The sequence below is a fragment of the Antechinus flavipes genome, chromosome 1 (assembly GCF_016432865.1).
Source record: "Antechinus flavipes isolate AdamAnt ecotype Samford, QLD, Australia chromosome 1, AdamAnt_v2, whole genome shotgun sequence".
Classification (NCBI taxonomy): Eukaryota; Metazoa; Chordata; class Mammalia; order Dasyuromorphia; family Dasyuridae; genus Antechinus; species Antechinus flavipes.
Window position 1 is genome coordinate 198029686 of NC_067398.1, and position 15043 is coordinate 198044728.

The window sequence follows — 15043 nt, forward strand, 5'->3', positions numbered from 1 at the left end:
GATGAAAAAAAAATGTATTTGTCCCTGTGGAAATAAACTATTAGTTATGCTTCCGCATAGAATCCTGTTATATAGTAATGCAATTGCCACCTATTATTTCCTGAGTCTCTGCACCTCTGCAGTGTAGAACGCGTCCTCGGCTTCTCTTGGTGCTCCGCCCCTTGATTGCCCTGGTACAGCCCAGATGCACCGCCTACCACTGCAGAGCCCTGCCCCCCGCTGATCCCTCCCTGTCCAAGTAAATGAGCATCCTGGAAGAAGGTTGGTAATAAAGTCATTCTCAGCTTTCGGACCGTTCGACCAATCGAAGCAGTTCTTCTCATGAGAGGCGGAGCTTCAGACATTGCTTCCTTCTTCCTCCTTTGCCCCGCCCCGCCCACTCAAACCACCACATCCCCTTTCTTTTTCCCTTTCGGATTGGGTGTCTATCTTTCTTTGGCAGAGGTTCTTTAAGCCCATTGGTCCAGGTTAGACAGGGAGGGAGGGGCTTTTCAGGAGCGCAGCCTCTGGCGCTGCAGGAGCCTCTGCCTCCGCCACCTCGTTGGGTGGGGCGGGGTCTTGTAGCAGCCGCCCTACGTGGGGAGGAGGCGGTGGCGGAGGGGGCGGTGGGTAAAGGAACCTGCGCTGCTTACGGCTCGGACCCGCTGCGGGTCTCGGTGAGAGGATTTTTCTTTACTTGGATCCTCCGTTCTTTGGCTCCTACGAGTTTGGGGGTAGGGGCGGTGCCTCCTGGGGCTACGGGCCCCCCTCCCCGGGGTCAGGGGATCCGGAGGACTTGGAGAGCCTCTCTCCGGCCCAAGGAAAGAGAGGAGCCGGGCTAGGCTGACTCCCTGCGGGGCTGCGGCTGCGGTGACATAAGCCGGAGGCCAAGACCTCCTCTGGCCCCCCGGGCCCGGCTCAGGTGGGCCCTTTTTGTCACTCGTGCCCTTGCGTACCCCTCCCTCTCTCTCGCTAGTCGTCATGTCGCAGTCGTAGTTCGGGATGGGTTTGATCTTGTTTTGGGGACTTTGGCAGCTGTGTCCTTCCCCCACTTTCGGCCCCCCCTCCCCCAATCTTGCCATCCCATCCCCACCCCCTCAATCCTAGCTCCTTTGCGGGAGGACCTTATCTCGCGCCTTTCTGCCCCCCTTCCTCCTCCATCCCCTTCTCACAAAGGCTTTGGATTTGTATTGAATTGCAGAGAACGGCCTCCCGTCCGTCCTTTCCTGCCCCTCTGTTATGCCATCGTATTTCTTTTCTGCTCTTCTGTCACTACATGTGTCTTCTCTAATTAGTCTATGCTACCCATTTCCTTAGACTGACCTGATGCCCCAAACAACTTTACATTAATTCTTCTGTATTTATCGTTGTTGTCCCTATCTGGCCTTCCTTGTCACTGCATTGTTTTCCACATTCTGTCATCTATTATGCCATATCTTCTATCAGTTTTCTCTAAAGTCTAACTTTCTTGTAAAAAATTCTTATACCAAATTTAAATAGGTGACTTTAAAATCTGTTCGTATTATGGAGTAAGAGTGGGATTGAATGTCATGGGTTTTAGTAATTGTAGATAAGCATTGTTAGATTAATTCCTCTCTGCAACAATTTAGTGCAATTTTAAGCTTTTTTAAGCTTAAACACCCTCAAATGTTCTCAGTGACTTAGCATTTTGATTCTGCACAGGCCTATTTGTTACAGGTTATATAAAGCAAGGATAGGTTGTCTGTGCTACTTTTGACATTATTTAGTTAATTACAAAGTTTGTTTTTTAATCGTGGAAGTTATTTATCCTCTTCGAAGACCACGTACATATTACATTGTAGCCACTTAAATATATTGGGTGTTAGTAGTTGGAGATGAAGGAAACTGCTAAAAATTAAGTATTTCAAATAGGTCTTGGCTATTTTTTAGATTGATTTTAGATTGAAAATTGTCTTAGTATGCATGTATGCTTTACCTACAACTAACATTGGTTTGAGTTCTTTATTAGATTTTAAATATGTAAACTATTTAGCTTTATAGTCGAAAGATATTTAAGGTAATTTCTTCTTCTTTACATCTTAATTTCATTGTTTAAATCTTCTTGTATTTCATTATCAATTGTCCATTTTTGAAATCTGTTTGAAAGTATTCCTTCCAGCATTATAAAACTAGTGTTTAATAGCATTATTATAGTCCCATATTTATAATTTCATATTTCTTCAATACATTTTTCTGACATTTGTCAGCTAAAGAATTATTTATAGTTGATAATCCTCTCCAAAATGCTATTTATTTTATTGACATTTAAAAAAAATTAATGAGGCAGTTTTGTCTTTTTAATATGTAAGCAGGATTGCCTTTCTCTGAAAAAAACTTTTCTACCTTCAGTTTTTTTTTTACTGTTAAATAATTAGAACAAAGAAATGTCAAGTTTTTCAGACATTGAATTGTGATTTAATCTTTCAAATTTTGTTATTATAAATTTGATTCTTAAATATAGTGCGCTAGCATTTTTCAGTGTTATCATATGACTTTTTTAATTTTGTAAGACTGCCTTCTTGTGCACAATTGGTATATATTTTAATATCCAATCATTTTATTTCACTAATAAATAAAAATAAAAGGTTAAATATAGGATCAATTAACATTTTCTTGTAATAAACTAACTGGAACTATTTTTAATTGTTTTGTTGTTGTTGTTTTGAGAAAATCTGCCCTTTATCCTTCCCCTTTTAGAGTCTGGCATGCTTCATTTTACTGAATACTTGTGTGGTATCAAATAAAGCCAGTTGATGGTGGTTTTGGGAAAAAGCTGACTTAGCTCAAGTGTTAATAGTATAGTAATGTTAGTATTTACTTGTATTATTCTTATTATATATTGAGAGTTATCATAGCAGTTAAGAATAGAGGGGCTGGCCTCAAATAAAGGAATCCAAATCTCTAAGTACTGTTTCTGTATACTAGTCTTGTGACTTCTGGCAATTAGTTTGACTTCTCTATGTTTTTTCCTAACTCCCTAAGTATATAAATTGCAGTTCAATTATCAGTGTTCTTTGGTAAAGGATGTTTCTTTGACAGGCATTCTCTATTGGGATGGGATCACAGATATAAAATCTCCACAAAAAGGGGGGGCTCCAAAACAACAAACTTTTATTTACTCTGAGTTCAAATTTCTTGGTTTTGTCAAGATATTTTGCTTCTCACATGATGAAAAATAGAAATTAATTCACCATTACTTATTCCTTTCTAGTCATCTTTTACTGGAGATGGTAGACTGGAGAGAAGTGGGGGAAAAAACTAGTGTTTTAAATTTTATGTCAAATGCATTTTATATATTTGTAACATTGCTTTATTAATATATTTAAATGGACTATAGAATAATGCTTTGATCTTTATAAGGAAGCGAAAACTTCTCTTAGAAATAACAATGAAAAGGGCTTTGTCATAACTTCAAAATTACCACAGAAACCATTATATTGCTGTTTTGTATTTTTTTTAGGCATTTTGGCTAGGAGTTTAGATATCACAAAAGACAAATTTCTTGCCTTATTTGAGTTTGTGATTTTTAAATGGAAAAGGAGATTTTAAATATTCCTCCCCATTTTAATTTCTATTTTTGGTGGCCAATACTTCCAAAGGAATAATTATGTGATAAATTAGCATTCTTAGTAGGTAAGAGATCTGGCCTTCCTCTCTAGCCCCCCCTCAAAAAAAAAGCACCCCTCTCCTCATATTCAAATGAAATATATTAAAGGGTATTTTCATTGAGGACTGAGGCTTTAGGAAGGCTATATAAGGGGAGTAAGTGGGGAAGAGTTTTGATAATACATTCAGACAGAATTCTTCATAGAATATTCAGTTTTTCTTTTTCTTCTTTTCATTTTTATTGTGAGAGAACCCATCTCTGATTTTAGTTTAATTTTCTGGATTTTAATACATTAAATAGTGGAGAAACAAGTTATTTCCTGATTCCCTTCTAACGCTTAAATTTTCATTTGGTGAAAATGGTTGGTGGAATACAGTATAGAGAAAAAAGAAAAGGAAATATGTAATAACTCTACCCATGGAAGATTTTGGGCCTTGCTATTATGGCCTTGATTAAACTCTTTAAAAACTTTCCTTGAGCCCAGGAGCTATTAGTTCAGAATAAGCCTCATGGCAAAAAACAAAGAACAAAAGTGCCATTAAGTTTATTTATAACCTGAATTTATGATTTAATTTTTAATTCTCCTAAACTCCTAGCATCCAGACACACAAAGATATGCCAACTGGAGCAATACAAATTTATATTACATAATCCCAACTAGACTCTCATTGCACAAGAAATCTATTCCATTCACTATCCCACTTACCATATTGGCTATTCCATACTTTTTCACCCTTTCTCAAACCTCCTATGGTTTGTCTCCCACCCGCTCATCTGAGAAAATTGTTTTCATGCTTAACCTATAGATGAGGCCCTTCAACGAGAAATTTCTCTTCTCATCTTATGGTAGTAAAAATAGCCACCAGGTTTCTTCCAAATGATTTATTTAACAATGTATTCATAATAAGTCTCTCTGTAAGCCAAAGATATCAAAATCTGGTTTCTCATAGTTAATAGGGAGTGAAAAACAGGGAAAACTGTTTTATAGAGATTTTGGCACCTGGGTTTTCATTATTCTGAGGGTGGGCATCAGGAGACAAGGAGGTGAGAAGGAAAGTGAGGTTAGTTTTGTGATATTTTTAAAGACAGGTGACCTTTGGGAAGGAAAGATTAATCTTGTGACTTAAAATTAGGTGACTTACAAGCAGGTGAAACTTAACTTCATATAATGGTGGATAAAAGCAAAATGGAGTTCCTCATACTCAATTTTAATGTAGCATTATTTCCTTTAATTCTGGTATACTTAAACATTAGGATTCCTTATTTAAAGCTTTATCTTATAGGGATTTCTGTATAGAATGATAATCTATCTTAAGGTACATCTAAGGAGTAGAATGAGAGACACAAAGAATACAAGCATCATAATCTTATATAATCCCTAAGGAGACAATCTTTGTTAAATAAAATCCTAGGTAAATTAAGTCATACTATAGGTCAGACTATAGCTCATTATGGACCAGATTAAGAGAGGAAATTTACATGCTACCAAGGTCACCAAGAAAACTCAGAACACAATGAAACAAAAAAGCTGAAGTAATGTAATAATGATCATCAATATTAAGTAATATCAGATTTTGTTTTGTAACCTGAAATCCATTCCCAATGTCTATTTATTCAGCCCTTTTCATCTTGGAGTCTTAGCTGTCCTATATAGTCATCTGGTTCCTAGAATTGTCTTTTCCTGGACATTTTGCAATAGAACTCATTCTCAAGGGCAGTTCAGAAAGTGGTTCCTCCTAACAGATAAACTTCTCTGGCTCCAAGTCACTTGTAGAGATTCCCAGGAAATTCTGCTAGAATTAATACAGTTTTGTACAATCTCCTAAATTTGCTTTTCCAATAACTAGTTCATATGTTAAACTAGCTCGAGTCTTATGACTCTAATCCTATTAAAAACATCAAATTAGGAACCCACACTTCACTTGAAACTTCAGATAATTTTCAGTCTTTACATACCACTTGCTGTTTCTATCTTTAAACTGTTGTACTTGATATGGAAACTGCCATCAACAGACTGAAGAAAGAATCTTTAAAAAAAAATCCATGAGGACTTAACTTGGAATATGAGGCCTTCTATCTCTTAAAATTATCAGGTGAAGACTTTAAAGAAATAGTTTTACTTTCTTTACAATTATCAGTATGATTTTATATGTAAAATCTTACTCCAAGTTTGAGAACTTGTTACTAAAACAAACTTCAGGTCAACATTTTCCATTAGAAAAATTTGGAAACCAGTAGTATACATTTATAGATATAGATATGTACTCTAGTTCTTATAGAAAAGTCTGCTGTTGCTTTCTCAAAATTTACAATTCCATTTAGTTAGAAAACTTTTACATCTTGTCTTCCTGCACATACACATATACAACCGTTGAAGATATTATTGCCATATCATCCTGAAAGAATATGTTTTAAGGACCTAATACTAGTAACAAAAAAGCCAAGAACTCATTTACCTAGTTAAATAGGATATAAAATTGACTACAAATTCAGATTAAAAAACAGTTAATATCTTTCATATTTGCATCCTATTATAGTAATTCAAATATATAGTAAATATAGTAAAACAAATTTTTTTTATTACTCTGTTGACATATTTAATATTGCAATGACAAACATTCACTGCTTACCTGCTTTGATTATATAAATTTTCCATAAAAGGAAAAAGAGAGACATAGTTATACTAATTGCAAGACTTTTCTTCTGAGGACACAGGGTGATCTGACACAATACGTAATAAATGAGGACAACTCCCTTTGCTCTTTTAGATGTCACATTATTCACAGGTTGTTATGACCAGGTTAAGAATTAACCAAGTGGGAAAATGTATTATTCAGGAAGAAACAGCACAATGGAAACTGAGTCATAAGGCTACTACTTTAGCCTATGTCAAGATTATTCCTTCAGTTTTTCTCAGTGACAGACATCCACTTGTAGCAGTTGTCTGCATTCCTTTTGAGCAGCACTTGGTGTTTTCTTTGAATGGTGGATTACTGGCTTACAGTTTAAACAATTGTTGTTGAGTTGTTTTTCAATTATGTCTAACTCTTTGTGACCCAGTTAAGGTTTTTTTTGGCAAAGATACTAGAATGACTTCTTCAGTTCATTTTACAATAAGAAAACTGAAGTGACTTATCTAGGATTATATAACTAACATATGCCTGAGGCTGTGTTTGAATCCAGAAATATGAATCTTCCTGACCGCAGGCCTGGCACTCTAACCACTTAACCACTTAGCTGCCTCTCATTCATACCTGAAATCAAAACTTAAAACAGTGTCAGTATCATTCTTATAACTGCCAAATCTGATATCTTTTCTTCTGTTCTTATCACTTTCTTATTCTTTTTTGACTTCTCTGCAACGATTAACAGTTTGATCAATCTCTTTTGGATACTCTTCCCTCTGTTTTTCTGATAACTGCCTTTTCATTCTTCTATCTCACCAACCACAGCTGAGTTACTTTTGCTAAATATTACCTCAGTTAACAAGATTTTACTAATCACAAGTAGGGCTTGGTTCTTATGTTAGTAATGACCAAACATAAGGACATTTCATCTGAATATTAAGATTAATTACATTCTGAACACATAACAATAAATACTTGCTAGTTGATTCAAAACTCCCAGAAAAATGCTAAACTATAGTAACCCTTCAAACTATATGTTGTGTACCCACACCTAATGCACGTTTGAAATCTTTGAATTATCTGTGTTAACTAAGCTGACTTAAAGATTAAGTAACTTCAGTATATCTTTAATGGGTACAAGTTCATCATTTTCATAAGTATAGCCAAATAATTTGAGATGAAACTTACTCTTTACTATAAACAAACTTGTAAGCTTCCCTACCTTGGCTGGGAGCTTCTACTTTAAAATTTTATCACCTTTCTGTTAGCAGAGCTGATAAGATCTTATTTATTTGGCAATATTTTTAGTTGCCAAAAAGCAGACCAAAAATTGGGGTCTAAAACTTTAGGTAAATCAAGGACCCAGAAGAATCTCACTCTAATATGCAGTTTGGAGGGAGTGAAAAACAGGATTATAGGGATTTGAACACCTGATTTGTCATTGTTGGGTGGGGAAAGTTTTGGGACACAGGGGAGAAGAGAGGGATTCATTTTGCCACATTTCTTAAATTGGATGACTCTTTGGCAGGAGAGATTAATCTTGTGACAAAATCAGGTAATTCATAAGATGAAATTTAACTTCACATATGATGGATAAAAGCAAAATGGTGTTATTCCTGTTTGTTTTTAATGTAACAGTCTCATATCACTTAGATTTATTTTCCTTTTTTCTTCTACCTATGTCACTTGTTGAGATGGTCCTTTTTGTCAAAACAAACTACTCTAAATGTGTGAACACATTCTATCTCTAGTCTTTCCAAAGATTGTTCCCTTTTATTACCATTATCTCCAGTTTCTCTCTAATCTCCAATTTCACCCATCCTATAGTATTTTCTTGCTGTCTAAAAACTCATATTTTTCTCATTCTTAAGAAAAAATCTCTTGATTCTTTGCTTCTCATCATGTTAGAGGCTAAATTCCTTAAGAAATCCATTTAAACTACTTGAACCTCATTTCTCTCCTATCACTGCTACAGTCAAGCTTCTAACACCATCATTCAACTTAAAATGCTCTCTCCAGAATTAGCATCATTCTTATAATCCAAATCTAATAGCTTTTCTTCAATTCTTATCACTCTTATTCTTTTTGACCTCTCTGCGACCTTTAACAGTGTTGATCAATCTCTTTTGGATACTCTCTGTTTTCCTGATAACTGCTCTTTCATTCTTCTTCTATCTGCCCAACCACAGCTGAGTCACTTTTGCTAAATCTTTATCCAAATTATATCCCCTAACCATGGATTTCCCTCAGGAATCTGACTTGGAATTTTAGTCTCCCTCTGTTTTCTCCTGCTTGATTATCTCTTTAACTCCCAATAACTTCACTGTGCATTTGATGTTCAGATCTATATATCTATCTGCAGTCTCTCTCCTGAGCCATCAAGGTCACATCATTGACTATCTTTTAGGTGTCTCAAACTTTATAATGTAGTGGTTATAAAACCATCACAGATGAGGAACATGTTTGCTTCCTGTGGGTAGTGAATCATATCTTTGTATCCCCAGTAAGTAGCGCTGAGGCAGTATAAAGCTTTGACAAATACTTGTTGACTGAATAGCAGGAAGTAATGAATAAGGGGGATAAATAGGCCATTGTTTATTCCATTACAATTTTTAAAAAAATAAAGATTTGCATCATAGGTGATTGGTGAATTCAGGAACTTCAGAGAAGATTGAAAGATAAGAATTGGAAACGATTGTTTATACACACACACAGACACACAAAAGGGACAATTTATGATTAGCAGAGAAAGGAGAAAGAATTAATTAGGTAAGGATAAAAAAAAATTAAAGAGTTGAGCTGATGTCTAAATCTCATTTTTATCTTTAAAATAATAATAGTTATCAACAAAGAAAAGAAATAATCATGGGGGTTTAAGCTCATAACTGCATATTTTTTGTGACTCATAATCATTAAAGAGCCGAAATTTTGAGAGACTGATGTGTATTTACTCCTTTTTAGAACAACTTTAAACCTTTTGGAAGTCTAGTAGAGATAGAAAGGACATAAGATATTTGATTCTTTTTCTCTTTAAAGGGAATACAATATAAATATTTTTAACCTAATGGTTTAGTTTAGTATACTCTAATTTATATAAATTCATATTTAAGCATAATAAATAATAGTCTCAGTTCTGCATATATGTCAGCTAGGTAATATAATGGATATTTTAATTCATTTTATTTCATTTCAAAATTTTATTTGAGAAACTTTAGTAATCTTTATTGAAAACTTTGAACCACAATTACTTTGTATTTAAAGGTTAAATTTCAGGTTAGATTGCCTGAAATCTCACTGACCTTGCCATTACTATATTATTGCCTTCTGCCTAACTATTATGACAAATACAATTTATCTCCTTATCTTTTGTCTTTCCGTTTCTTAACCTATGCTTCACACAGCTGCCAAAATAATCCTTATAAAAGGCTCTCATAATTGAAAAACCTTCAGTGGCTTCTTATTGACTGGAATAAAATGCAAACTCCTTAGCCAACATCTTTGGCCTTCTTTAATATAGCTTCAGCCTACCAGACTAGCATTATTTCATGTTACTTCTTTTTACAACCTCTTTGTTCCGGTGCTTAGTCCAATACCTGGACTTAAGTAAGTACTTAAAAATATTTTTTGGTTGATTGAACAAATTGCTAACTTACTAGACATTTCCCAGTCTTATCATTCTCTCCTTTGCCTCCATATATTTGTATGGGCTTTTCCCCACCTTGTAATATAGAATTATTTAAGGATTCATTGATAGATACTTCTACTAGTCAAAATCATCAAAATAAGATATAGGAGGTAAAACTATTATTTACTCTGCATAGACTCAAGGTATCTAAAATTAACCACTGAGTACCTGATAAGAGTTTTTAATCATTTTCATAGTTTCTAGTTATGTTCAAAGGGGAAAAAGTTATAATAGAAATTTATAGCTTCCAAATGAGAAAGGGTCAAGATTTGCATTTCAAAAATATGCTTGTAACAGTTGTAGTAGGATAGTGAAGAGAAAATAACATATGTCCAAAGATAGCAGAAGGGGAAAAATTGTTGTAAATTGATTAACAACTATTCCAAGTAGTAACTTTGGAATTTATAATTAGCAAATAGTTATCATAAAACTGAATCAAATTCTTTTACTCCTAAACAGATAATCATCTGAATTATTGGAGGTTTTTGTTAAATTTTATATAATAAGGAAAGCCTCATGTAGCTACATGATTTTCCTAACAAATAAAATTGCCACATCAAATACTAGAGAGGAAATTTAAAAATTTATAACACCTACAATTTACACTCCTCATTTCTACTGGTTCAGATCTTTTTGTTCCTTAAAGACTCTGTATAGATGCCACTATACCTTTCATCAACTTTTCCTTGTTCCCCATCCTCACAATTACAAGTTCTCTTAGTCCTTCAGTCTATATCCTGGTTTACTGTATCTCGTTTTGTTCTTATTTTTTATTGTAATCTCTTCTTAAAGGCAAGAACTTGTATTATTTGAATCTGTACATCTCCAGGGCTTAACACAATGTCTTTCAAATAACAGGTGCTTAATAAATGTCTGAAATGAATTAAATTACAAGTATGTTTAATTTTTTTCTTGTCTTTTTAAAAAAATTATCTCTCCATCCCTCATTGAGCAATGAAAAAACCAAAATCTTAACAACCACTAGTTTCCCCACTGGTGATATCTAAATCTTCATATCTCATTCCATATTTTAAGTGTAGTACCAATCTGGCAGGAAATGGGGGAGCATGATTCATCATTAGTCTTCTAGATTTGTGGCTTATTGTAGCATTAATTGCAGTTCTAAACGCTTTCAAAGTTGTTTTTCTGTACAATGTCATTGTTATTTTTGTGAATTGTTCTGCAATTTTGCTCACTTTATTTTGCATCTGATGACAGAGGTCAAATTAACAAGTATGTGTAGCACTAGTTATCCAGGTATCTGGAATGCTCCTCTCACCTGTAATTCAGAGCATTTCTGCTTCCCCCCCACCCCCCCCACCCCAAGACTCAGCTCAACTCCCATGTTCTGCTAGATTCCTTCCCATTGTTAGTGCTTTTCCTCTGTTACTTCTTTCCATTAGTAATGAATATATCTTGTACATAGTTTTTTGGTGTGTGTGTTCTTCTTTTACCTATTAGAATATCAACTCCTTGAGGGCAAGGACCATGTTTGATACAAAGATTTTCCAATCTGCTACCTTTTTTGTCCTTGTTATATTGATTTTGTTTGAACAAAAATATTTGAAATATGTTTTCATTTTAGTTTTTGAATATTTTTATTTATCATATTAAATAGTTCTAAATTACATTTTAAATTATAAATTCTTTTCCTCTCCTGCTTAATTACCCCTTGAAAAGGAAAGCAATGCAATATTGATTGTACATGTAGTCATGTAAAAAGTATTAACTATTTTGAAAAATAAAACACAAAAAGCAAGAAAAATGAAGTAAAAAAGTATACTTTAGTCTGATGAACAATGAGTGCAGTATTTCTTTCTGGAAGTAGATAGCATTTTTCATCGTGGTTCCTTTGGAATTATCTTGGATCATTGTCTTGATTAGAGTAACTAGTCTTTCATATTTGATCATCATTAAAATGTTACTGTTATTGTATCTTCTCATTTCACTTTCCATCAGTTCATGTATGTCCTAGGTTTCCTGAAAACATCCTCCTTGTTTCCTATAGAATAATAATATTCCATCATAATTATGTACCATAAACTTATTCAAGCTTACCACAACTAATTGGTATCCTTTTAATTGTTTAATTCTTTGCCATCAAAAATAGTTATTATAAATATTTTTGTACAAATCAGTCCTTTTCCTTTTTTCTTTGATTTCTTTGGAATTCTAAGTTGTTCTCATTATGCCTAAAGGGCTATAAAACTGTACATATTCTTTGACCTTAACAGGAACACTACTAAGTCTTTTCCAACTAAGTTGACAACTTCACCCGCAGTGCATTAATGTCTCTATATTTTCTAATTTCTCCATATTCCCTTTAGAATTTGTTGCTTTCTTTTTCTGTTATGCTAGCCAATGATAGATTGAAATATTTCAGAATTATTTTAATTTGAAGTTTTCTAATTGTTAGCACTTTAGAATATTTTTTCATGTGATTATTGATACCTTTCATTTCTTCTTCTAAAAACTTCCTATAAATATCCTTTGCTATTTATCAAGTGAGGGATGGTTCTTATTTTTATGATTAGATTTAGTTCTATATATATCTGAGAAATGAGGTCTTTGTCAGAGACTTACTATAAAACCTTTTCCCCCATTACAGACAAATCTTGCTGATGGTTTTAGATAGATACTGCTTATAATCTTAAGAAAAGTTCCATTTAGTCCTACATTTTCTACTATTTTTAATAGGAGTTAATATTGTATTTTGTCAAAAAGTTTTTATTGGGTCCATTGATATAATCAGGACAGTTAGATGGCACAATTGGACAGAATACCAGGCCTGTAGTTGGGAAGATTGATCTTCCCGAGTTCAGATCTAGCTTCAGACAAGTATTTAACTAGTTGTATAAATATCATACCCTTACCTGTGGGTACTCTGTCCTAAGAAATATAAGTTTTGGTCATTCAATTCACTTGCATGGCATGGTGTCATCACCTTGATGTCATGGTCCTCTTCAAGAATGAAGGATAAATTGCAAATAACAACTAGCTGTCTGACCTTGGACTAGTCATTTAATTTTGCTTGCTTCTGTCTTTTCATCTTACAATGAACTGGAAACTATTCCAGTGTATTTGCCAAGAAAACCCCAAATAATGTCATAAATAATTGGACATTACTGAAAATTAGTACAATCATATGATTTTTTGTTGTTTGTTTATACTTTTCTTAAGTATTCTGCCACAAATTCCATCTGGTCATTGTATATGATCTTTGTGATAAATTGCTGTGATCTCCTGCTAATATAGTTAAAATTTTTCTATTGATAGTTATTAGGGAAAATGGCCTGTAATTTTCTTTCTTTGTTTTTGTTCTCCTATCTTTAGGTATCAAAACTATATATGTAACATAAAAGTAATTTGGTAGGACTCCTTTAACTATAAAATGTAATCTTGAAGTGTATTTTTATCTTTTGAAATATATTTTATCTGGGACAGCTAGGTGGGGCAGTGGATAGAGCATCAGCTCTGAAGTCAGGAGGACCTGAGTTCAAATTTGATCTCAGACACTTAACACTTCCTAGCTGTGTGACCCTGAGCAAGTCATTGAACCACAAGTGCCTCAGCAAAAAAAAAAAAAAAAAGAAGAAGAAGAAGAAATATATTTTATCTCATGTATTTGAAATTATATGTTTTATCTTTTATGCATACTTCTGTTTCTCATTTTGTTAAGAATTTTCCCCTACTTACAGTTATGAAAGCTGTCTTACCTATTTTTCTTCTCATTTTATACTTTTAATATTCTTTTTTTATTTATCTTACTGATTTTATATCACATTCTCTACAAAGGCCTTTCATAACTTTTCCTTCAGCCCAAAATTTTATGTTTGATTCTCTTTTTCTGTAGATAATTTCACTTTTAAGACCATCCATTGTGAACTACTTCCTTTCTTATCTTCCATACTTCATACTGTCTGTTTTCACCCATCATCTCTTTTTTTCAATATAGTATTAAGTGGCCACTTAATCTTGTTGTAACTTTTCTCTTTATGCTCTTGATCCCACTTTTTCCCTCAGTATCTTTCCATTTTGGTTACCAGCTCCTACTTCATCTTCAGTGTCTTTAGATAGTTAACTCCATTATTTTTGGATTCCATATTTACAAATTCACCTACTCACGAAAATTTATTTGTCACCTCTAAAGCAATATTCATGGTGCTTTTGTAGTCATTTTCTGATGTGTACAGAAGTGGTAAGGAGAAAATGTCCTTTTGTGGTCTATTTTTTTTTTAAACATTTTCTTAGTTTTTATTGCTGATTTTACCGAGAGTAGTGCTGAAATACTTCTATTATTCCTAAATCCAAGAAGACTGAAATATACTTATAGAGAAAATATGTGTGAGATAAATATTTAGGCGTGAGTTATAGTGCTGTCATCTCTAATTTCAGTGTTAATGAAATAATAATATTGTACATCCAGAAAAAGAAAAAAGAAATTCATTTATCTATATATGAGGCCATTCTAGAAAGTGTTATAATACATGATGAAGCTATGGAAAAGATAGAAAAATGGTTAAATTTGTGGATTCATAAGATGATGACTGATAATGATAATTTTTAAATGCTTAGCAGATGACTTTGTTATGAAGTTGAAATCTAAAGACATTTACATCATGTTACCCTGGGTAAGGAAAAATTAAATCCCTTTTGATTAGTGCTGGTTGGCTCACAAACTATACAGCATGAAAGGTGTTAAACTTGCAGATGAAGCAGTTTCTTACAGATCAGGAAACTGTGAATGAATTTTTAAAAATATTTCTTGTTATACCTACAAGAGATTATGTAAAAGAATAGTTTTTTATGAGACTCCTTTGTTATACAAAGACTTTGGCAAAAAACCAATATCATGTAAACTCCCTGGCTTTAAATCAAAGATCATGCAATCTTTCTATTGTGTGCCAATGCCAAGGGTAACTTTAGTGCAAACCCCTAATAGTGTACAGAGCCCCACATCCAGAAGTACCTACAAAACCAAACTGTGTGCTAGTCCATTGGAAGTGGAACAATAAAGTGTGGATTATCAGTATATTCTGGAATTGTTTCTATAATTGCTTCATCCCAGAGGTTAAACTCTAATAGAATAAAATACTTGGCATCAAGGTTTTATTAATTTTGGAC

The 15043-nt window shown here is 33.7% G+C and overlaps 1 protein-coding gene across 5 annotated transcripts in view; it reads left to right on the forward strand.

The window, feature by feature from the left end:
- The first annotated feature begins 574 nt into the window (after positions 1–574).
- PJA2 (praja ring finger ubiquitin ligase 2) overlaps positions 575–15043 on the forward strand; it is a 121995-nt gene continuing 107526 nt past the window's right edge. For 2 of the 5 annotated variants that reach the window (XM_051994803.1, XM_051994801.1), the window contains exon 1: positions 575–656. The gene's annotated coding sequence lies outside the window, so the exon portion shown is untranslated. The other 3 variants (XM_051994793.1, XM_051994784.1, XM_051994821.1) reach the window with 2 other exon arrangements.